A 24,169-nucleotide genomic window follows, 5' to 3' on the forward strand; every position below is an offset into this window, starting at 1 on the left:
GAACAACCAGGACCAATCTCCTTTAGAATGGACTGGTTGGATCTCCTTGCAGTCCAAGGGACTCTCAAGAGTCTTCTCCAACACCACAGTTCAAAAGCATCAATTCTTCAGCGCTCAGCTTTCTTCACAGTTCAACTCTCACATCCATACATGACCACTGGAAAAACCATAGCCTTGATTAGACGGACCTTTGTTGGCAAAGTAATGTCTCTGCTTTTCAATATGCTATCTAGGTTAGTCATAACTTTCCTTCCAAGGAATAAGCGTCTTTTAATTTCATGGCTGCAGTCACCATCTGCAGTGATTTTGGAGCACCCAAAAATAAAGTCTGACACTGTTTCCTTATCTATTTCCCATGAAGTGATGGGATCAGATGCCATGATCTTCGTTTTCTGAATGTTGAGCTTTAAGCCAACTTTTTCACTCTCCTCTTTCACTTTCATCAAGAGGCTTTTGAGTTCCTCTTCACTTTCTGCCTTAAGGGTGGTGTCATCTGCATATCTGAGGTTATTGATATTTCTCCTGGCAATCTTGATTCCAGCTTGTGCTTCTTCCAGCCCAGCATTTCTCATGATGTACTCTGCATAAAAGTTAAATAAGCAGGGTGACAATATACAGCCTTGACGTACTCCTTTTCCTATTTGGAACCAGTCTGTTGTTCCATGTCCAGTTCTAACTGTTGCTTCCTGACCTGCAAAAGGTTTCTCAAGAGGCAGGTCAGGTGGTCTGGTATTCCCATCTCTTTCAGAATTTTCCACATTTTATCTATTGCACTCATTTCACATGCTGGCAAGGTAATGTTCAAAATCCTTCAAGCCAGGCTTCAATAATACATGAACTGAGACTTTCCAGATATACAAGCTGCATTTAGAAAAGGCAGAGGAACCAGAGATCAAATTGCCAACATCTGCTGGATCATAGAAAAAGCAAGGGAATTCCAGAAAAACATCTACTTCTGCTTCATTGACTATGCTAAAACCTTTGACTATGTAGATCACAACAAACTATAGAAAATTCTTCAAGAGATAGGAATACCGGACCACCTTACCTGCCTCCTAAGAAACCTGTATGCAGGTCAAGAAGCCACAGTTAGAACCAGACATGGAACAACAGACTGGTTCTAAACTGGGAAAGGAGTACACCAAGGCTGTATATTGTCACCCTGCTTATTTAACTTATATGCTGAGTACATCATGATAAATGCTGGACTGGTTGAAGCACAAGCTGGAAATAAGACTGCTGGGAGAAATATCAATAACCTCAGATATACAGATGACACCACCCTTATGACAGATAGTGAAGAGGAACTAAAGACCCTCTTGATGAAGGTGAAAGAGAAGAGTGAAAAAACTGCCCTAAAAGTCAACATTCAAAAAACAAAGATCATGGCATCTGGTCCCATCACTTCACAGCAAACAGACGGGGAAAACATGGAAACAGTGACAGACTTTATTTTCTTGGCTCCAAAATCACTGTGGACGGTGACTGCAGCCATGAAATTAAAAGATGCTTGTTCCCTGGTGCGGGGTAAAAAAACAAAACAAAACATGCTTGCTTCTTGAAAGAAAAGCTACGACCAACATAGACAGTGTATTAAAATGAAGAGACGTCACTTTGCCTACAAAGGTCTGTATAGTCAAAGCTATGGTTTTTCCGGTAGTCATGAATAGATCTGAGAGGTAGACCATAAAGAAGGTTGAGCAATGCTTTCAAACTGTGATGCTGGAGAAGACTCTTGAGAGTCTATTGGACAGCAAGGAAATCAAACCAGTCCATCCTAAAGGAAATTAGTCCTGAATATTCATTGGAAGGATTGAGGCTGAATAGTTTGGCCACCTGATGTGAAAAGCCAACTCATTGGAAAAGACTCTGATGGTAGGAAAGATTAAAGATAAAAGATTAAAGATTAAAGATAATGAGGTGACAGAGGATGAGATGATTGGATGGCATCTTCAACTCAATGGACATGACTTTGAACAAATTCTGGGAGACAGTGAAGGACAGGGAAGGCTGGCGTGCTGCAGTCCATGGGATCACAAATAGTTGAACACAGCTGAGTGACTGAACAACAACAATATATATAGAAAATCCTAAGGCATCTACCCAAAACTTACTGGAATTGCTAAGTTACTTCAGTAAGATTGCAGATCAATTTTTAAAACTGTATGTATGTATGTGTATATAAATACAGATACAACAAAATGTGCAAATGTAAAAACTGCCATTCACAATAGACTTTGTGTAAAAGCATTCTCTTGTCCTACTCTTTATTTATCTGGCTGCATCAGGTCTTAGCTGTGGCACACAGAACCTTTCATTGCAGTGCGCAGACTCTCCAGGTGTGGCATGTGGGCGCCCCAGTTGTGGCTCATAGTCTCTAAGGAATTCAGTCTTTAGTAGTTGTGGCACACTGGCGAAGTTACCCCACAGTATGTGGGATCTTAGTTCCATGACCAGGGATCCCTGCACGGGCATCCAGGCATCCCCTGCATGGGCATCCAGGCATCCCCTGCACGGCAAGGGGGATTCTTAACCACTGGCCCACCAGGGAATTATACACAATAGATTTTAAAAGACTCTAAAATGTAAAAAAAAGAAAAAAGTAGGGATAAATCTTTTAAAATATGTACAAATCATCAATACTAAAAGCTATAAAACACTGCTGAGAGAAACTAAAGATGTAAATAAATGACAAGATATACCATGTCTATGGAAGATTAATACTCTTAAGATCTCAATGCTTCCAAAATTGGTAGATTCAGTGTTATCCTGATCATAATCCAACCAGGTTTTTTTGTAGAAATTGACAAGTTGATTCTAAAATGTATATGAAAATGCAAAAGATTCACTTTGCTATACAGCAGAAACTAACACAACATAGTAAAGCAACTATACTCCAATAAAAATTAATTTAAAAAAAGAAAGAAAATGCAAAGGGCCAGAATAGTTGAAAATTTTTGAAAAAGAACAAAGTTGAAAGGCTCACACTACCTTGATTTCAAGACTGATAAACTACAGAGCTGAAGATGGTGCAGTACTAGCTTAAGAACAAACATAACAGAGTAGAGAGTTCCAACAGTAAACTTGATTTACAGGGAAGTATCAAGGCAATTTGATATGAACTCCGGGAGTTGGTGATGGACAGGGAGGCCTGGCGTGCTGCGATTCATGGGGTCGCAGAGTCGGACACGACTGAGCGACTGAACTGAACTGAATTGATCAAGGCAATTTAATGGAGGAAAGCCTTTTCAATAAATGGTTCTATAGCAAATATATATCAAATGCATAACTGTATGAAAAAGAAGGAGCTCAATCACACCATACTCAATAATTAATTTGGGACTGATCATAAGCCTAAACATAAAAGCTAAGACTCTAAAGCCTCTAGAAGGAAAACAAAGAAGAAAATCTTTGCAACCTTGGGGGTAGGTAGAGAATTATTAAGCAAACACAAAAGCAACAACCATAAAAGAAAAAATTAAGAAGAAAACTCATTAAATTTAAAATCTTTATATAAGAAAATGAAAAAGCAAGAGACACACTGAGGGAAAATATTCACTACACAAATATCTAACAAAGGATGTGTGCTCAGACTACCAGGCAGTCTATCTACTTACCTATCAATAGTGCCTAAAAATCAATAATAAAAAGACAAACTATTCAAAACAAAAATGTGGCAAAACACTTGAAAAGACAGTTCAAAATGAAAATGAACAAATGGTCAACAGCATGTGAAAAGATGCTCAACATCATTAGTCATCAGGAAAAAGATAATTAAAAGCACGTAGCCATTCAATTTCACATCCATCAAGATGGCTAAAATAAGACGAGCATCAAATATTAGAAAAGATACGCGAGCATTAAATGGTACAACCCCTTGGAAAAGTATGACATTTACATACACATCTATCCTATGATCCAGTACTCCTACTCCTAGATATTTACTAAACTGAAATACATGTCCACAGAGAGACTGGTATGAAAATACCAGAAATACCAAATGCTAGTGAGTTACGTGGAGCAACAGAAACTCTCACTGCTGGTGGAAATATGGTACAGCCACTTAGGACAGTTTATCTTGGCAGTTTCTTACAAAATTAAACATATTCTTATCGTAAGATCCAGCAGTTGCCCTCCATGGTATTTACACAAAGGAGTGTAAAACTTTTGTCCACACAAAAGCCTACACACAAGTCGTTACGGCAGCTCTATTCATAATTGCCAAAAGTTGGAAGAAACCAAGCTATCCTTCAGAAAGTAGATAAATTTATTACTCAGCATTAAAAAAGAAGAGAAAACTATCAAACCGTAAAAAGACATGGAGGAACCTTAAAAATGCATTTACCAGGTAAAAGAAGCCTATCTGAAAAAGTTATATACTATAAAAAGTTATATATAGTATATCATACTATATACGTATGATTCCGACTATATGACATTCTGGAAAAGGCAAAACTATGGAGATGGTAAAAAGATGAGTATGCCAAGGGTTAGAGGGGAAGAAGGGATGAACAGGGGGAGCACAAAGTATTTCCAGTATTACTCTGTATGATGCTATAATGGTGACTACATGTCATTATACACCTGTCCAAACCCATAGAATGTACAATACCAGGAGAGAACTGTGATGTAAACTATGGACTTTGGGTGATTATGATGTGCCAATGCAGGTTCATTTTGTAACAAACGTACCACCTCTGGAGATGTTGATAGTAAAGCAACACATACAAGGAGACAGGAAATATACGGGATATCTCTCTGGGAAATTGTATGATGGCTCAATTTTGTTGTTAATTTAAAACTGTTCTAGAAGATAAAGTCTATTTTTCAAAAAAAAGATTGCACATAGTTAGGAAATATTTCCTAGATATGTAATTAAAAGTGCAAGCCATAAAAGAAAAGAAATTGCTGTCTTAGACTTTATCAAAATTGAAAACTTTTCTCTTTAAAAGGTATTATTAAGAAAATAAAAAGTCATAGATTTACAGAAAATATCTGCATGTCATATATGTATGATAAAACCCTTGCCTCTAGAATTTTTTTAAATTTGCATATTTTTATTCAAAGATATTTGACTATTTCAAGGAATATAAAAAGGTTTTGAAACTCTATATGATGATGACAACCCAATTAAAAACTGGGCAAAAGATTTAACTAGATATTTCACCAAAGCAGATACACAAATGATAAATAATAATGGTAAAGAATCTGCCTGCAATGCAGGAGACCTGGGTTCAATCCCTGGGTTGAAGATCCCCTGGAGAAGGGAATGGCTACTCACTCCAGTATTCTTGCCTGGGAAATCCCATGGACAGAGAAGCCTAGTGGGCTACAGTCCATGGGGTTGCAAAGAGTTAGACACAACTAAGTAACTAACACTTTCACTTTCTTAAAAAAAAAAAATAAGCACATGGAAAGGTGCTAATCATTAGTCACTGTTGTTGTTCAGACCCTAAGTCGTGTCCGACTCTGCGACCCCATGGACTGCAGCACACCAGGCTTCCCTGTTCGTTACTATCTCCCAATTCATGTTGGTCCAATTCATGTTCATTGAGTCGGTGATGCCATCCAACCATCTCAACCTCTGTCGTCCCCTTCTCCTGCCCTCAATCGTTCCCAGCATCAGGGTCTTTTCCAGTGAGTCAGCTCTTCTTATCACATGACCAAAGTACTGGAGCTTCAGCAGAAGTCCTTCTAATGAATATTCAGGGTTGATCTCCTTTAAGATTAACTGGTTTGATCTCCCTGCTATCTAAGGGACTCTCAAGAGTCTTCTCCAGCACAATTTGAAAGCATCAATTCTTTAGCACTCAGCCTTCTTTATGGTCCAACTCTTACATCCACACATGACTACTGGAAAAACCATAGCTGTGACTATATGGACCTTTGTCAGCAAAGTGATGTCTCTTCTTTTTTTAGTATGCTGTCTAGATTTTTCATTAGTCATTAGGGAAATGTAAATTTAAACTTTAATAAGGGAATTCCCTGGCAGTCCAGTGGTAAAGACTCTGAGCTTCCACTGCAGGGGGCATGGGTTCAATCTCTGGTTGGGGAACTAATCCTGGCAAGCAAGCTGAGTGGTACAGCCAAAAAAACATAAACATAAACTGTAATAAGATACCCTCATATATCCATGAGAATGGCTATGATAAAAAACTAACAATATCGAGTGTTGGCAAGAACATGGAGAAATCAAAACCATCATACATTGTTGGTGTGACTCTAATGTTGTATAGCCACTTTTGGAAAACAGTTTACTTTAAAAGTTAAACATAAACTTACCATAGAATCTAGTAATTACACTCCTAAGAATCTATCCAGGATAAATAAAAATGTAGAACCCCGTACATCTTACATGAATGTTCATAGAAACATTATTTATAATAGCCAAAAACCAGAAACAATTTAAATGTTCATCAACTAATGAAGAAATAAAATGTGGTACATCCATAAAACTGAATACTATTCAATGATACAAAGGAAGAAGCTACTGATAAGTGAAAGTTGCTCAGTCATGTCTGACTCTTTGGAACCCCATGGACTATACAGTCCATGGAATTCTCCAGCCAGAATACTGGAGTGGGTGTGTGTGTGTGTTAGTCGCTCAGTCGTGCCCGACTCTTTGCGACCCCATGGACTGCAATCCACCATGTCCCTCCGTCCATGAGATTTTCCAGGCAAGGATACTGGAGTGGGTTGCCATTTTTCTCCAGGGGATCTTCCCAACCCAGGGATTGAACCCGGGTCTCCTGTACTGCAGGCAAATTCTTTACCAACTGAGCTACAAGGGAAGCCCCCCTTTCCCTTTCCCAGAGGCTCTTCCCAACCCAGAGATCGAACTCAGATCTCCCGCATTGCAGGCACATTCTTTACCAGCTGAGCCACAAGGGAAGCCCAAGAATACTGGAGTGGGTAGCCTATCCCTTCTCCAGCAGATCTCCCCCACCCAGGAATCGAACCAGGTCTCCTGCATTGCAGGTGGATTCTTTACTAACTGAGCTAAAATTGATGAACTTCAAAAATATTCTGCTAAGTGAAAGAAACAAGACACCAAAAACCTATATATACTAGGATTCTACTTATAGGAAACATCCAGAAAAGGCAAGAGACAGAAAGCAGATCAATGGCTGCCTGGGTTTAGGAGTAGGGACTAAGTCAGTATGAGGGAACTTTGGGAGTGACAGCTGTACAAGTCTATAACAATAAAAGAATTGTACACTTACGATGGCTGGATTTCACGGTATGCAAACTGCACCTCAATAAAACTTTATTTTTTAAAAAGGACTTGTAAAAGGAAGTTCACAGCAGTTTTCTTCATTTAAACCCCAAACTGAAAACCTAAATGGTCTTCCAAGAAGAACAGGTGAATTAATGGTGGTATAATCAAGCAGTGGAATACAAGCTACTATAACAGCTATTGTAAAGAACATACTGAAACACACAATATGCATGAAGCTCACAAGCATTATGTTGACAAAAGACGCCACTTTTGTTTTGCTCTTGTATACTGTATTTCATTCATAAGTCTGTTTGCTGTAGACAAACTCTGAATCAAGCACACTTATGTCCAGAAGGTATGGTATGTGCGTGTCTATCTGAAAATCATAATGTGTCAAGTAGTTAATATAAATGAGTGGCCAATGATTTAATATTCAGTTTAAAAATGTTTTAATTATGTCAAATGATAGACACATATATTTAACATGTATATGTTATTTAACATAATCAAACTCATTGTTTGCATATTTATTCACTGACCTACTCCAAACCTATTAATAAAGGGCCAAAATATATTCCTGGCACCCAAGTTCAAATTGTGCCTCAGTCACAAAAACGATGTTGATATTTCACTTTTTCTTCATGACAGATCTGAGTGTACCTTTCAGCACACACAATTTAACATGAATTTCCTGGTGCGATCCCGGGAGGAAAAGTGTCAGGTGGCCCAACAGTCCCAGATTCATGAAGCAAAAACAAGTTTGGTACCAGTCAGGTCCAGCAGGTTCAGGACCAGTCAGTGAGGCTGTCACGTCAGGCCTCCACTAACTCACTCCACGTCCTGCTGCTCCACTGCAAGGCAAGTGAAAACATGCAGACTGCACCCTGAGGAGCTATTACAATTCAGAACTCTGGCCAGGAGGAAGAAACCGTCACAGGCAGTCACCCATCTTTCAGGAAACTCCCCTCTCCCTCCCCAAACCTCCCACTTAGAACCTGCCTCTGAGTGGGCCCTTGATGCACACAAACACGGCATGCTTGCTGCTCCCCAGAGAATGTGTCTGCAGACCACACTGTCCAGTGCCTGGGAGGGTATCTGTCAGGGTCCTTCCTATACTCCTGCTGCCTTTTAAACACTGTTTAGAAGGTCTGTGCCTTTTGATCCAGGATTCATCACAAGGAAATAATCAGAGCTGAAGGAAGTAAGCATAGCCTGAGCAGCTTACTTCAGCATACTTACAATAGCCTACAGAACACTCCCACCCCAAATGGATTGGAACAGTTCAAATACCTCACAAGAGTTCAGTTCAGTCACTCAGTCATGTCCAACTCTTTGCGACCCCATGGACTGCAGGACGTCAGGGTTCCCTGTCCTTTACCATCTCCTGGAGTTTGCTCACTCATATTCATAAAGTCGGTGATCCCATCCAATCGTCCCCTTTTCCTCCTGTTCCTCACAACAGAGAAGTAGTCATAATCCATTTGACTTAATTCATACTCAAATGAATTATGACAGTCCTAAGATGGACTACTATCTGCAGCCGTGAAAGATAAGCTCTTCAGAAAGATTAAAGAACCAGAAAATGCTGACAATACAATGTTAGATGACAGAAGCGAGATAAAAGCGGTATATATCAAGGTTTCTCACATGGGGAGACACTGTGGTGAAACTCCCCATGCCACTCACTCAGCTGATTCCTGAGCATCAGTGTTACTGAGGGGAGTGAGCTGGTGTGCTCAGACAGCCTTGACGGTAGGGAATGGGAGGATGGCAACCAGTGGTGCATACAGAATTATTCCAATATTGGGTAAACAGGAAAAACATATGAACATACGCAGATCAGAGGTAATTAATGCCAGGCCACCTGTGATTGGTAAGGTCATGGCCTTGTAGACCAACACTTCTCAAGCATGAATGTGGATTCTGTGAAAAGCTGGATTGTGGTTCACCATGTCTGGCATCGGAGAAGGCAATGGCACCCCACTCCAGTACTCTTGCCTGGAAAATCCCATGGACGGAGGAGCCTGGTGGGCTACAGTCCATGAGGCCGCTAAGAGTCGGACACAACTGAGGGACTTCACTTTCATTTTTCACCTTCATGCTTTGGAGAAGGAAATGGCAACCCACTCCAGTATTCTTGCCTGGAGAATCCCAGGGACGGGGGAGCCTGGTAGGAGGCCATCTATGGGATCACACAGAGTTGGACACGACTGAAGTGGCTTGGCAGCAGCAGCAGCATATCTGGCGCAGGGCTGAGGTTCTGTACTTCTAACAAGCTCCCAATGCAGCTGCTCCACAGGCCACACAGGGACAAGCTAGGCTGCAGACTGCACTTCCTGAAGGGACAGATCCAAGCTAGGCTTGCAGGGACTAGGTGAGTGTATGGATGTGCGTTTACTTTTTTAGAATCTTCTATGCTTACTAGGTTTTCCACAATGAAAATTCATTGCTTTCGTAATCAGAAAGAAAACCTTTTACTATTCAAAACCTTTGACTCACACCACTAACAATAAATGCTGGAAAGGGTGTGCAAAAAAGAAAACCCTCCTACACTGTTGGTAAGAATGTAAATTGGTACAGCCATTATGGAAAACAGCATGGAGGGTCCTGAAAAAACTAAACACAGAGCTACCATATGATCCAGCAATCCCACTCCTGGGCGTATATCTGGACAAAACTTGAATTCCAAAAGATACCACTGGCGGCTCGATGGTAAAGAATCCACCCGCCAATGCAGGAGACATGGTTTTTAATCCCTGATCCAGGAAGATCCTAAATGCTGTGCAGCAACTGAGCCTGCGCACCGCAATTATTGAGCCTGTGCTCCACGGCCCAGGAGTCACAGCTAATGAAGCCCACACACCCTGTGCTCTGCAACCAGAGAGGCCACCACAGGGAGAAGCCCTTGCACCAGAACTAGAGGAGGGCCCCGCTCGCCACAACTGGAGACGAGCCCACGCAGCACTGAAGACCCAGCACAGCCAAACACAAATAATTAAAAAAGACACATGTACCCCAGTGTTCACAGCGGCACTGTTTAGAACAGCCAAGGCATGGAAGCAACCTAAATGTCCAACAACAAATGAATGGATAAAGATGTGGTATCCCTGTAAAATGGAATATCACTCAGTCATAAAAAGAATAAAATAATGCCATTTACAGCAACATGGAGGGATCTAGAGATGATCATATTAAATGAAACAAGTCAGACAAAAACAAATATCATATGGTATCGCTTATATGTGCAAGCTAAAATATGACACACATGAGCTTTCCTAAGAAACAGAAATGGACTCACTGCCAAGGGGGAGGAGACGAGGGGAGCGATGGATTCAAAGTTTGGAATTAGCAGGTGCAAACTAGTATATACAGGACGTGCAAACTAGTATATACAGGACGTACAAACTAGTATATACAGGACGTGCAAACTAGTATATACAGGATGTACAACAAGGTCCTACTCTATAACACAAGGAACTACACCCAATATCCTACAATAAACCATAATGGAAAGGAATAAAAAAGGAAATTGATACATATATATAACTGAATCACTGTGCTGTACACCTGAATCTAACACAACACTGCAAATTAACTATATGTCAGTAAAACAAAAAACAAAAAAACCTTCGACTCACTAATCATGTTTATAAAACTCCATCCCAGGTAATTCCCTGATGGTCCAGCGGTTAGGACTCTGCATATCCACTGCAAGGGGCCCGGGTTCAATCCCTGGTGTAGGAACTAAGAGCCCACAAGCGAAAAAAAGAAAGAAATCCATCCCAAATAACAGGAAATGAAACTGAAAGGTAAATGCTGTTTCTCCTCACAATACTGCTGACACCAAATATGTGGGTTTGTCCACACCAAGCAGTTCTGACAGTAACTGCCCAGAGTGAGTACAGAGCTCACTCTTGTGGACTGAGTGAGACTGCTTTCTTCTTCAGGTGGCGGCTGAAAGTCCCTGCTCTCACCTGTACCTTCTACCAAGTGCTTATAAATCAGTGGTTCCCATGACCCCCTCCTCCGGCTGGATTATTTGCTTCAGTGGCTCACAGAATCTAGGGAAACATTTTACTTACAATTACTGGTTTACTATAAATGATACAACTCAGGAACAGCCAAAGGGAAGAGATGCACAGGGCAAGGTATGGGGAAGGGGCACAAAGCTTCCCTGCGCCCTCTGGACACATGATCCTCCCAACACCTTGATGGGTTCACCAACTCAGAAGCTCTCCAAACGCCTTTGCTTAGGGTTTTTATGGAGATTCCATTACACAGGCATGACTGATTAAATCACTGGCCACAGGTGACTGAATTCAATTCTCCAGCACCTCTTCCCTTCTGGGGGTGGGGAAGTAGGGGCTGAAAATTCCAACCCTGTAATCACATGCTTGGTTCTTCCAACAACTAGCCCCCAAATCAACCCCTAGTCTCAGCAATCAGCTCATTAGCGTAAACTCAAGTACGGTAGAAAGGGGCTTATTAAGAATAACAAAAGATGCTTCTCTCCTCAAGAGCTCATAAGCCACGGAAGTAGAACAACTCTATTTACTTCTTATAGCACAGAATCGAAGGCTTACACACATTCAACTTAGAATGATTCACAACACTAAAAAATGAGCAAACACTTAGCTCTCTAATATTAAGAGAATGGCTAAAAAAGGCTAAAATAGCATGTGGTTATTATAAATGATAATAGCAAAGACATGGAAAGAATGCTATAATAAATATTAGTCTTGGTGTGACAGCTCTTAAAATGCTAACATAAAATGAATGTTTATAAAGTATTACAATTTATCAAATTTATTTTAAAAAACAAAGGCAAGGACTTCCCTGGTGGTCCAGTGGCTAGAACTCTGCACTCCCAATGAAGGGGGCCCAGGGTTTGATCCCTGATCAGGGAACTAGGTCCCACATGCTGCAACTAAGACCCAGGGCAGGCAAATAAATTTTTAAAGAAAAGAAAAACAAACAAACAAAGGCAAAACACAACTGGAAGAAAATATGTCAAAATGATGTCTTTGGGTCATTGAATAGTGGGTCATGGAGAATTTTTTTCCCTTCAACTTCTCAGAATAAAGCTGAATGGAAGAAAGGATACCAACTGGGGTGGGTGGGGGGAGATGGCAGGGGCTGGGGAAGGAAACCCCCCCCAGAACGTGAGAAGGGAGCAGCTCTGTGGCCACTAGCTGGGGTGGGGAGGGCTGTGCAGGTGGAGGCTGTTCAGTAGCCCCTGGAACAACTGCTGGGGGCGGAGGAGCAGAAAGCCCAGTTTCATGAAGGTCTCCGCCCGGGCAGGAGAGGGAAGAGCCGCTCCTCCTCCGCGCTGAGCCCGCCGGCACTTCCCAGAATGGGTCTGGGCAGGAGCTGTCGATAGGGAGACCTCTGCCTCCTCTGCTTTCAGGGGACTCTGAAGGGACTGGCTACCTTCCTGGAAACAAAGGATGTTTTCAGCTCCCCGGGAACACTTCAGTTCTCCATCTCTCCCTTCCCGCCCCCAGGATGTCATCACTCCCTAGGATTCCTTAAGTGCACAAAGAACATGAATTTGGTTACCTTCTCTGATAAAGTAAACCTTTAGCCCAGTCCTCTGTTCCCATCTCTGGCCTAAACCTCAGTTCCCTCGCGTATGCCTCCTGAGAGCGAAAGGTAACAGAAACAAATGCAAACAAATAACCCCATACCACCGGTCAAAGAGCAAATTAGATAGCCCTTTTAAAACTAGAAAATGCTCTGCAAATACAGATTAACAGCATCTCTATTATTTCTCCAGGTTAAAAGTAAACCTGCTGGAGCGCTTGGTCTTTTGATTTCACCACAAAAGGGCAAGTCAGACACAGTACTTCACTGGGCCTGGGTCAAGATTTCTGTTAGTTCCTCGAGAAACATTCTCAGGAGCGTGCTTCCCCAGCTGACAGACGAGGTACTGGACAGAACTCAGGTGGCCACGAGCCCGGCCCCGCCTGTTCCTCCTCTGTGAGGGGGAAGCCAGGGGACTGACTCCTCTCCTTTCCAGAATCAGAGTGCATTTAATTCCCAAACAATAGGGCCAAAGCCCTGGGTCCTGGCCCTGTTCTCACCGTCAGTTCCAAGGCTGCCGCTCCAGTCCACCAAAGCCCTGTTGACAGCTGTCATGGAGAACGTTTCCCAAGGCCACGAGGCAGGCCAGGCTCCCTCTGGAAACAGGGAGGTCAGAGCTGGAACTCGTTTCTACCCTGAGGCCTGCCTTCTAAAATTCTGGGGGAAAATCCCACATATAAAGGTAAAAGCAAAGAAGACAGGGCTCCAACGGCAACAGCAGTCAACCTCCCCCTCGTAGCCCCAGGAGGTGGGCATTATTAGCACTAACATTTTACACAGAAGGCAGCTGAAGGGCAGAGTGGTTAAAAAAAATAAAACAAAACAGGTCAAGGTCACACAGGGAGGTGGTGGGAGAGGAAGAAAGACACCAGCGATCTGGCAAGAGTACACACTCAGGGGCGCCTTGCCTCGCCTCGCCTCGCCTCTGTTTGCTCTGGTTGGTCATCAACACCCTTGCCCTGCCTCCTGCCCGCGGCAGGTTTGGCCAGGAAGTGGTAATCACCCTCCTGAGAACACACCCGCGCACCTGAATCCCAGAGCTCTCCAGAAAGGATGCGATCAACCCACTGGCCTCTAACCACTGCTTTCAACCACACAAGGCACCACCTCCTCCTTGTCCCATATTTCTTCCCACGCTGAGGCATGCACACACCTAGACCAACAGCTCTAGCAACAAAGGTCTCAAAACAAGTATCACCTGCCGCTTCTTCAAAACCACTCCACAAGGCTCCATCTGCATTTCCTCTTTACAGTCACGTTGCTGCCTCACCCACCACACCCACAGCCACACCCCCACACCTTGCCACAGCCACAAACACTGAGTTCAGGGGAAAGGTAACAAAGATGCAAATGAAACTCCAAATGTAGACGGAGGAGAGAATATCTGCCCCTTGACCCTACAGGCCACCCTTGGGCACCTCAGTTCCTCCTACCTGCGGAGCTTTCAGACCTGTCACCAGCTGGAGAGGGTGGGCACAGCATGGGGAGGTGAGTACCTTCTGGGACCCCTCAGAGCAGCCACAAAGCGCCAGCGCACAAGCTCGGAGTCCCTCTGGATGCCAAAGTCAGGCTGCTTAAAGAGGGAGTGCCCAAGACCCGTCTTCCCACCCACAAAGAGTCAGTGGTTTGGGATTTTGGAGGTATTTCTTTTTCCCACGGCAGCCTGCCCACACACGTTCTCCACTGCTCTTGTACTGTAGAGGTAGTAAACTATTCTGTGTAAATGAGTAATGCAGACAGGATGTGAGGAAAGTGATGACATCCCTTGCATTTTCTGTCACAGAATTGCTGCAGACTAAATACAAGAGTCTTCACTCTCTCCAAGGAATATGCTCTTTCCCTTTTCTTGGGGCAAGAGCCCTCAAGCTGCCTTTGGTTACTCCGTGTGAAGTAGACGTACACATGGGAAGACCTCTTACGGTAAGAACAGTGGGGCAAGTGCGATGGTCCCCTGCCTCAAGGATGGGGCCACTGTATGGAGTGGTGGAGACCAGGGGCAACTGGGGTACACTACCTTTTCCAGAAGGCTGCCTTCGGGAGTTTTGGGGGCAGAATACTTGAAATCTCTCAATTGTCAATGTTAGCTCAGCTTCATTTTTTTTTCCCCCCAAACTCTGCACTGGACTGATAAAACATTTCAATTGGCACATGCCCCCAGTTTCAACCAGTGGCACAAAAAAAACAGCTTGCCTGAGCCTGGCTGGGAGGGGACTTTAGGGGAGAATGGATATATGTATCACGAGGCTGAGCCACTTTGCTAAGCACCTGAAACTATCACAACACCGCTAATGGGCTATGCGCCAATGCAAAACAGAAAGCTAAGAAAAAGATAGCTTGCCTAATCAACCAACCTTCTAGAGATGGAAGCTTTGCTATCTGCTAGCGTTTGGACCAGCACAGAGGCTGGAAATAGCGTAAACTGTAAGATCCAGCCGATCTAAGTTTGAATCCTGGCTCTCAGCTGCCAGACCTCAAGTGAACTACTAAGCTCTCTTGGCTACAATTTTATCTGCAAAATAGGTTGAAAATATCCAATTTAAAGAGCTTTGTGAGAATTAAAAATACATGTGTGAAGACGACTTGAACTCCTAACGAATATTAAATTTCCTTCCCCCATATCGCGAAAGAAGCCACCTGGCAAGCCATCCCTTCTTTAGATTTTCAACGTTCTCATCTGTTAAAACTGAAAATATTCCTCCAGCACAGCTGCTCCTCCTCACAGGATGGGATGAAATGATGGAGAGGAGAGGAGAGTGCTTACAAATTGAAAGATGATTACTGACTGGATTGCCAACACCCTTTTCTCTCATTTCTAGTCTGATAAAGTAGTATGCAATTTGCTTTTCAGCGTGTTTATACCCTTTTATAACACTATACAAGGAGAAGATGGTATCACATTTGTGGTAATTCCTTAAAATGGCTATTAGCAATTAGCTCTCCAGAACCCAAACCTACCATCTTCTCACCAAGGTAAGCAAAGTTAGGTCACTCCCTGGCCACAGGGTGCGGCAAGCTTCTCTTCTCTCTCCCTGCTCTTGTTTTAGAGAATTGAGGCAGAAAACAAAACTACTTAACAGTTGCATTGTTCTTTTACTCACACCAAGAAAACTAAATCACAAGCTAAGGAATTCCACTTAAGGACCATCATGAATTCACTGTGATATTTTCCAGCAGTAAGGGGATTTTTCTTGTCCTCCCGTTTTCCCATGCACTACAAGGAAACTGGGAGGTGCTCTGGCATTTCCTCAACAGAACCGGACTTAAAGCATCTTTACAACTTTCATCCTAGTGAATCTATATGGGCAAGGCCTATGCTGAGGGATTCATCTAACACTTCAAGTTTCAGCTATCACAGATATAATTTACTTGATCTTTTTCTCCTAAAAGAAAGGAGGCATTAAAATCAGTTCCACAGAAGCTACTAAGAAATGTGGGTTTATCTTTGAGGACTATGCCTCCCTTTCCTCCCTCTACTAAACTTTAATAGCTCCCTTGTGCTTTTCCAAATTACTAATCAAGCATGACAGAATGAGTAGGAATTATAGGAAAAACCCAGAGGGGGTAAAAATAAACAAGTTGGATGAATGTGTCGATATGACTTCCAAGGTCCTCCTCTTGAAAACAGGCTTCTTGGAAAAGAAAGTGCAGAAATTTTAGGAACCAGTTCCTTGCCAAGTATTTACACTTCATGATACCTGAAACAGACAAAGTGACAGCAGGAAGAAAGGATACCCACACAGATAGGATCTCTTTCACGTAACAGGTGGGTCTCCACTCACTCTGTTTTCATAATGTTGACTTTCTATTGATGCATCCAGTGCTTCCAGAAGTGTACACAAACGCTAAGTGTGTATGGTTTTGTTCACTACTGTGAGCTCTGGGTTTTTTGTTGTTGTCGTTGAGCTTAACTTGGAAAGGATTTGGGCAGTTCAGAAAAACTGCTAACACATTTTACACGACCTGTCCGTTTGGAGACAGCTCAACCCCCAAGGCTTGCTAATACCCTTTGTATTAAAAAAAAAGGCTGACCCAGCATCCACCTGCATCAGCTTGATCCTCTCAGCTTTGTCACACTCAGCAAATAGGGAATGCGTCACAGCAAAATAAAGCGGCACCCCCCAGAGAAAGAAAAACACTTGTTGAGTGGAGAGACAGCTTTTATACCAAGTTAACAGTGAACATCTGTAGAAGGCTTTGAATCTAGAATCACTAGTGTTACCCTCCAAATCTATCTTCCACAAAAAAAAGCTCCACAGGTGGTGTTACTTTTCAAGGAAAATGCCATAAAAAAAGAGTCAGCAGTACAAGGCAGTCCCTACCCCAATACCCTTCATCCAGCTTCAACTATTAACAATTCATGTCCAGTCTCCATCTTGTTCCCCTTCACTTCTCCACTGGCAGCCCTCCCCAAAACTGGATTATTTTGCAGCAAATCCTGAACCTATATTTCAAATTTAGAATGTATTTCTAACAGCAAGGGTTTTTTAAAAACTGTAATCGGTATACCATTACCTAAAGCAACTAAACAAAGCTAATATTCTTCATACTAATGAGTACAAATTTCCCCTATTGGCACAATTAAACTTTTTTTCATCAAATAAGCACCCACCAAGGTTTATACCTCTCACTGCCCTCTTGTCTCTTAAATAGCTTTTAAACCACAGGTGCCCCTGGCCCAATGATTCTCACAGCTGGCAGGCTGCTCCTCACCTGCAACTCCCAATAATTCAATTCTAGAGATACCACAAGGACAACCCAATCTTAGAGGCTGTCAAGGAAAAAAAAAAAAAGCATATGTTAATTAGTAGTTTTATCATTGAAGAAGCTTAAGAATAATCTGAAAAGCACATGTGAAATGATTTGAACTGAGCCATTAGCAATTCTGAGGTCCAAACACTCATTCTTAAGTCCTTTGCAATTCTGGTCTCTGTGGGTTTCTCTCTGGGGTTTGAGCAACACTCTTCCCCCCAACCCCGCCCTTACCTGAGTTATTTGCACAAGCAAAGCAATGGGGTGAACCCAGCGTGTTTCCTCCCGGCTGGACCTCCCTCCGCGGCCGCCTCCGGAATGCAAGCGGCGGGCCCTGCTGCCACCTTCCGAAGCCACCTGCCCAGGTGAGAAACGAAGGTTCACTCAGACTACAAATTCCGCAGGGCTACTAAGAGAATTTTGAGCCATCCATGACGGTCACGGATGAACCAAACCAGAACACCACGGTCTCTGGGAACAAACAGCCTGAAAAGTCCTCGGGCTTAATACCAGTGTCCGGGGCTCGCGGGGTACCGTCCTCAACGCCCCAGGGGCCAGGAGACTGGACCCCCAACGAACGAAGTCCGCCCCCAACGAACACACGAGCAGGTGCGTCCGCGACGATACGCCCACCTGTGTGTGCCAGGGAGGAAAGTCACACTATTGCTAAAACATCAAGTGTTTCATAATGTTTAATATCTTTCTCCTCGGCGAAGGGAGTGCGGAGCGTCTGGGTGTGAGTATACGACCAACCCAGACCACCGGTTCCCTGCCCGCACCCCAGCCTCGGAGCCCCAAACTCGGGACCGACCCCAGGCGCGAATACTACGACCACCCCTCAGCCGGACGGGTCAGGCTCGGGCGTCCTCGGCTTTCAGTCCAGGGCCCCTACCCACTCCAAGTACTAGACAATCCCAGCCTCTGAATCCCGGGGAAAGAAATTCCTCTCCCTCCCCGAAGCGCAGAGCGCCGCCGGGGACGCCGGCGCCCCGAAGTCCCTGGTGGGGAAGCGGCGGCGAGACGCCGGGCGCTGAATCCCGCAACTCACCCGCTGCGCGGCGACTCCCGGCTCGCGCTCCGCGTCCGAGGCGCTGGCGCCGGACCAGACCCGCGACGAGGTCGCCGTCTGGCCACCTGCCGCGCCCGGCCCCAGGTGACCAGGCACAGGTGGGGGCGGCGATCCCCGACCGCTGTATCCTGCAATAACCCCGCGGCCGCTCCGCGCGTAGCTACCAGGAAGTGCGGACGCAGCCCTTGGATCGCGCACGCCCCGTCGCGACCCCGGCGGGAGACCGGCCGGAGAGCGCCGCCTGCGGGCGGGGCGGCGAGAGGCGTGCGAGGCCAGCCCCCTCGACCCCCGGGAGAGGGGCTGGGGTCGGCGCTGGCACGGGGGACGCCCCAAGGGTGTAGGGTGGAAGATGAGACCCCCTTTTGAGTGCCGGGCCTTCAGATCCCCCTACCCCTGCCCAAGGAGCTCCCGTGTCCTCAAGCAGGGTGCGCACGCGGCCACTATCAGTTTCCTGCAGATGAGGGTATGCACAGGGTGACAGAACTTCATGTAAATGAACGCCTATGAATTCACATTTTAAAATAAAACTGCAAACTGCAAACTGCATATTTGCAAGCAGTACGTTTTTATTGCATTACCTTTATCTGTCAACATGACTAATTTGTTATATTTATTCAACAAAATATTTGTTGAGTACCCACGACTTGCCAATCCTTTAAACAGGATGGGAATTTAATATAATTAAATTATATTAAATTATATCATATAGAATATTATTTGAAATTCCTATCCTTTAAAATACAGGCTAGGAATTCCCTGGCTGTCCAGTGCTTAGGATTCTGTGCTTCCACTGAGATACACAGATTGGATCTCTGGTGAGAGAATTTAGTGTCACACACAGCAGAGCAAAAAAGGAAGAAAGAAAGAAAACCACAGTTTTCTCCTCATGCTTTTCCTGAAGAGCCTTGAACAGCAAGTGGCCTGGGCCTTTCTTAACCTCCCGGAAAGGCATTACTGGTCTTACAAGGAACTTAGCAACGGCCTGCCCAAAGGTGCAGTAAGAAGTAAATGTGGGCTCCTGGAGGCTCTGAGGAGCAGCTTGACCCAACCTGGGGAGGTCAGAGACGGGGAGAAGGGGAGAGGTGTGCTGAGTCCTGAAGGACTACAGGGTTCATCAGAATTGAAGTTTTTCAGCCAACATTCCACCGTGAGCAAACTCAGAAGCCAAAAGCTGGCCGGAAAGGGCATGTTCTGATAAAGGAATAGCAAATGAGTCAGGATAGCTGAGAAGAAGAGGATGTGAACTGAGTTAGAGCAGGGGTGTGGGGGGCCAGATCATGCTCCTATCAAACCTAACAGCCTCCATCTATGGAGTGTATAGTATAAAACAGGAACTGGACATGCATCACTTCAAACTACATGATATAGGGTTATTACTCCCCTTTAAAGGAGATGAAAACAAGGTCTAGGATAGTGAGATGTCTTGCTAGTGACACAGCTGGGACGAGGTGACCCTCAGGAGCTAGCCTGCATTCCTAATGATACTTTCCAGGTTAATCCAAGAGGCTGAATTATCTTCAGACGTTCTCAGCATCCTCAAGTATCCCCAGATGCCCACTGCTGTCTCCCCATTCCAAAGCCTGTGTCAACAACTGCCCTCAGATCCCCTCCTGTTGAGATCGGATTCCAGAGCATATGGCTATGCACACCAGACTCTTTCCCAAAGGAAACTGGGTTTCAGGGACCAGTGGAGGGACTGGGGCAGAGCCCTTTTTGTTCCCTAACAGCCATTCTCTCCTTCTTCCATAATAATAGAATTGAAGCTGAGCCCAGAGATGCTTAGGACAAAGGCTTCATTTCCCTTCCTCCCTTGTGACGAAATACAGCATCAGTGGTACCCAGGGCTCCTAGAATCCACTCAACCCAGCAGAACTTCTGAGGCAGCTGTTTCTCCCCCAACATCTGTCAGATATTTTTCACAGGGCAGACACTGCTTACTGCCTCCTCAATATCCATTCCCCCTTTTTTCGTTTCTAAGAGAACTCAGATTTTGTTCCAGAAGGCAATGTTCGGAGCTGAAACGCTCACCTTCCCAGAAGTCCTTGCAGGGCAGCCACATGACTCGATTCCCATCAGTGAGGTGGAGAGGGAAGGTATCTAGAGATTCCTGAGAAGGATTTTGCTCTCCTGAAGTGGACACCACCACTTTTCTCCTTTTGTTTTATTCTGGCTGTGAGGTTGCTGTGAGCTTCGAAGGTGAGCAACTGTCTTATGACCACAGGACAACACATAAGGGAAAAGGAGGAGCTGCACCTATTGCCGACTGCCAAGTGCCAGACTTATTTTGTGAGAAAAATAATCCCTTTACTTTTTTAAAGCACTCTTGGTTTGTTGCAAGCAATTAAGTGCAATCCTAATGGACATACTATTCTTTTCAAAGAAAAGCCTCAGAAATCAGTCTAGCCAACCCTACAGTGTGATAGGAGAAAGAGGGTGGGATTTGGCATGAGACAAATCTGTGAATTTCAGCTCTTCCATTTAGTTAGCTAATGACTTTTGGCAATTTTGGTAAAATTAGATTACTTACTGTAAAATTAGAGATTGTCATAAAAATACAAAGCACAGTGCTTCCTGGCATATGGTGAATGATTAATAAATGATCAGTTTAGAGCTGCCACCAAGTGGATATCCCTCCAATATGTAGATTCAGAATCATGTATCTACTTACTATTTCACTCCTTAGACAAATCTTTTGTCTATTCAGATCTTCAGTTCAGTTCAGTTCAGTCACTCAGTCATGTCCGACTCTTTCCTGCTGGTGCTGCTGCTAAGTCGCTTCAGTCATGTCCGACTCTGTGTGACCCCACAGACGGCAGCCCATTGGGCTCTGCTGTCCCTGGGATTCTCCAGGTAAGAACACTGGAATGGGTTGCCATTTCCTTCTCCAATGCATGAAAGTGAAAAGTGAAAGTGAAGTCGCTCAGTCATGTCCAACTCTTTGCGACCCCATGAATCGCAGCACGCCAGGCCTCCCTGTCCATCACCTACTCCCGGAGTTCACTCAAACTCACGTCCATCGAGTCAGTGATGCCATCCAGCCATCTTATCCTCTGTTGTCCCCTTCTCCTCCTGCCCCTAATCCCTCCCAGCATCAGGGTCTTTTCTAATGAGTCAACTCTTTCCACGAGGTGGCCAAAGTACTGGAGTTTCAGCTTCAGCATCAGTCCTTCCAATGAACACCCAGGACTGATCTCCTTTAGGATGGACTGGTTGGATCTCCTTGCAGTCCACGGGACTCTCAAGAGTCTTCTCCAACACCACAGTTCAAAAGCATCAATTCTTCAGTGCTCAGCTTTCTTCACAGTTCAACTCTCACATCCATACATGACCACTGGAAAAACCATAGCCTTGACTAGATGGACCTTTGTTGGCAAAGTCATGTCTCTGCCTTTGAATATGCTATCTAGGTTGGTCATAACTTTCCTTCCAAGGAATAAGCGTCTTTTAATTTCATGGCTGCAGTCACCATCTGCAATGATGCAGATCTTAGATGCTTGTAATAACAAAGTCAGTCTTAAAGTTTCAGTAAAGACCAGCCCTTGCCTAGCATCTTGCGTCCTCATTTCCTAGAAAATATGCACTCTACCAAAATTTTTTAAAAGGAAAAGAATAGAAGCATAGACTTTGTAGTGGCCAACCCTGAATTACTGGTATACTAATTTAGCAAGTACACCTGTATATTTCTGTTTAGCTCTCTCTCTTTTTTAAAATAAGAACCTCTAATTTCAATGCTTCTAGGTTTGTATTTTAAATTACCAAACAAGATGTTTTAAGAGTCCAAAAACATGCTTTTGTTGAAACTGCAACATATTCTTCTATGGTGAAACTGAATAATATTCAAAATTAGTATTATTCACTTTGGCTTTTAATTTTTTAAATAATACATTCTTTCCACCACTACAGAAGTTTTTAAGTTAAAAAAAAAAAGATATACCATACTTTATTTAACCTGTCTTCTATTAATGGACATTTAGGTTATCTCTAGTTTATCTCACTTACAAACAACATTGCCTTGAACATCTTTGTCCCTACACTTTTACCCATTTGTGTAATCTGACCACATCGCCCCACTTTACTGCTTCCTTTCCAGGTGCAAGCCAGCATCCATCTCTTGACTGGATTATTGGAATAGCCTCCTGAATGGCCTCCTGTTTTGTCCTTGTCCTCCTTGTCCTCCAGCAACCCAGCACCTGGAACAGTCTTCTTCTTTTTTGGCTGTGCTGCACAGTTTTCAGGACCTTATTTCCCCCATCAGGGATCAAACCCTGGCTCTCAGCAGTGAAAGCAGAGTCTTAACCACCAGACCACCAAGGAATTACCTGGAATAGTTATTTTAGAATGTAGGTCAGATATTGTCCCTCTCTGGTGAAAACTTTCCAGTGGCTTCCCTCTCACTCAAAGTCCTTAAAATAGTCTGTAGAGCTACAAGGTGGGGGGGGGGGGCATTGCCATTACCTCTCTGTACCATCTCCTTCCATACTCCCCTCTCTGCTCCAGCCAACGCACAAGGTTCTCTGGTGGTTTGTTTGAATATGCCAGGTAGACTTCTGCCTCAGGGTCTTTACCCTTGCTATCTCTTTTTGGAACTCTCTTCTCCAAATAACACACAACTTAATCCTTCACTTTTTTCAGATCTTAACCTAGTTTTGCTTTTAATGGTTAACACATGGGGAGGTTAACATGGGCCAGGCATCTGGTTCTAAGTGTTTTGCATGTATTACTTCATTTAATCATTACAACCACCCTAAATCTTATGATCCCCATTATATAGATGAGGAGCCTGAGGCACAGAGAGATGGGAGAATTTGCCCAAGACACACAGGTTGTAAAGAAGAGAACTGGGATTTGAGTATTCAGAGCCACTCCAGTTTGTCATACTAGTGATAAACGGAGAGCGTCTCAGGAACTGCTAACATCCTTTTTACCCAATAACCTTGGTCAAGATCTGAAGAGCCACATTTCTTCATAGCCTGGGTTTTGAAGGTTGTAGTTATTTTCTTGCTTGTATAGATGGACTTGTCTAAGCTTTTTATCATTGTTGTTTTCTCTCATTCATTTCAGTGGAATTTCCTGGAGAAGCCCAGCATGTACACACTGTACTTGAACTTTACCAGAAATGTTTAGTAGCATTATTTTCAAGAAAACCACAAAGTAGCTATTGACTCCCTTACCCTGTTCAGTCGCTAAGTCACGTCTGACCCTTTACCACCCCATGGACTGCAGGACACCAGGCTTCCCTATCCTCCACTATCTCCCAGAGTTTGCAAGTTAATGGCAATATAAGTGAAACAGATTAGCTGTGAGCTCATCATTGTTGAAGCAGGATGATGGATACATGCGGGTTATTCCATCTACTGTGGTACATGACTGAAATTAATTTACTCTAAGAATTTTTCCTTTTAAAATATAATAAATTTTCTTCCAGTCAGAACTCACCTATAGGAGGTAAGCAGACAAGACACAGTGTACAATGAAGGAAACTGCAGAACTCTCAATTTGGCTGAGAAGATAGCCTAAGGTCATGACAGGCAGTAGCTTCAGCACTTGAA

General features: G+C 43.8%; 1 protein-coding gene across 1 annotated transcript in view; it reads right to left on the minus strand.

Annotated features, from left to right (window-relative positions):
- Window positions 1–18,686, minus strand: part of GPR160 (G protein-coupled receptor 160) — a 59,579-nt gene extending 40,893 nt beyond the window's left edge. The window contains exons 1-2 of the mRNA XM_068982977.1: window positions 18,600–18,686; window positions 17,786–17,908 (exon numbers count right to left, since the gene is read on the minus strand). The gene's annotated coding sequence lies outside the window, so the exon portion shown is untranslated. The remainder of the gene's footprint in view (window positions 1–17,785; window positions 17,909–18,599) is intronic.
- Between the last annotated feature and the right edge of the window lie 5,483 nt (window positions 18,687–24,169).

This window comes from Capricornis sumatraensis, chromosome 1, assembly GCF_032405125.1.
Source record: "Capricornis sumatraensis isolate serow.1 chromosome 1, serow.2, whole genome shotgun sequence".
NCBI classification, from domain to species: domain Eukaryota; kingdom Metazoa; phylum Chordata; class Mammalia; order Artiodactyla; family Bovidae; genus Capricornis; species Capricornis sumatraensis.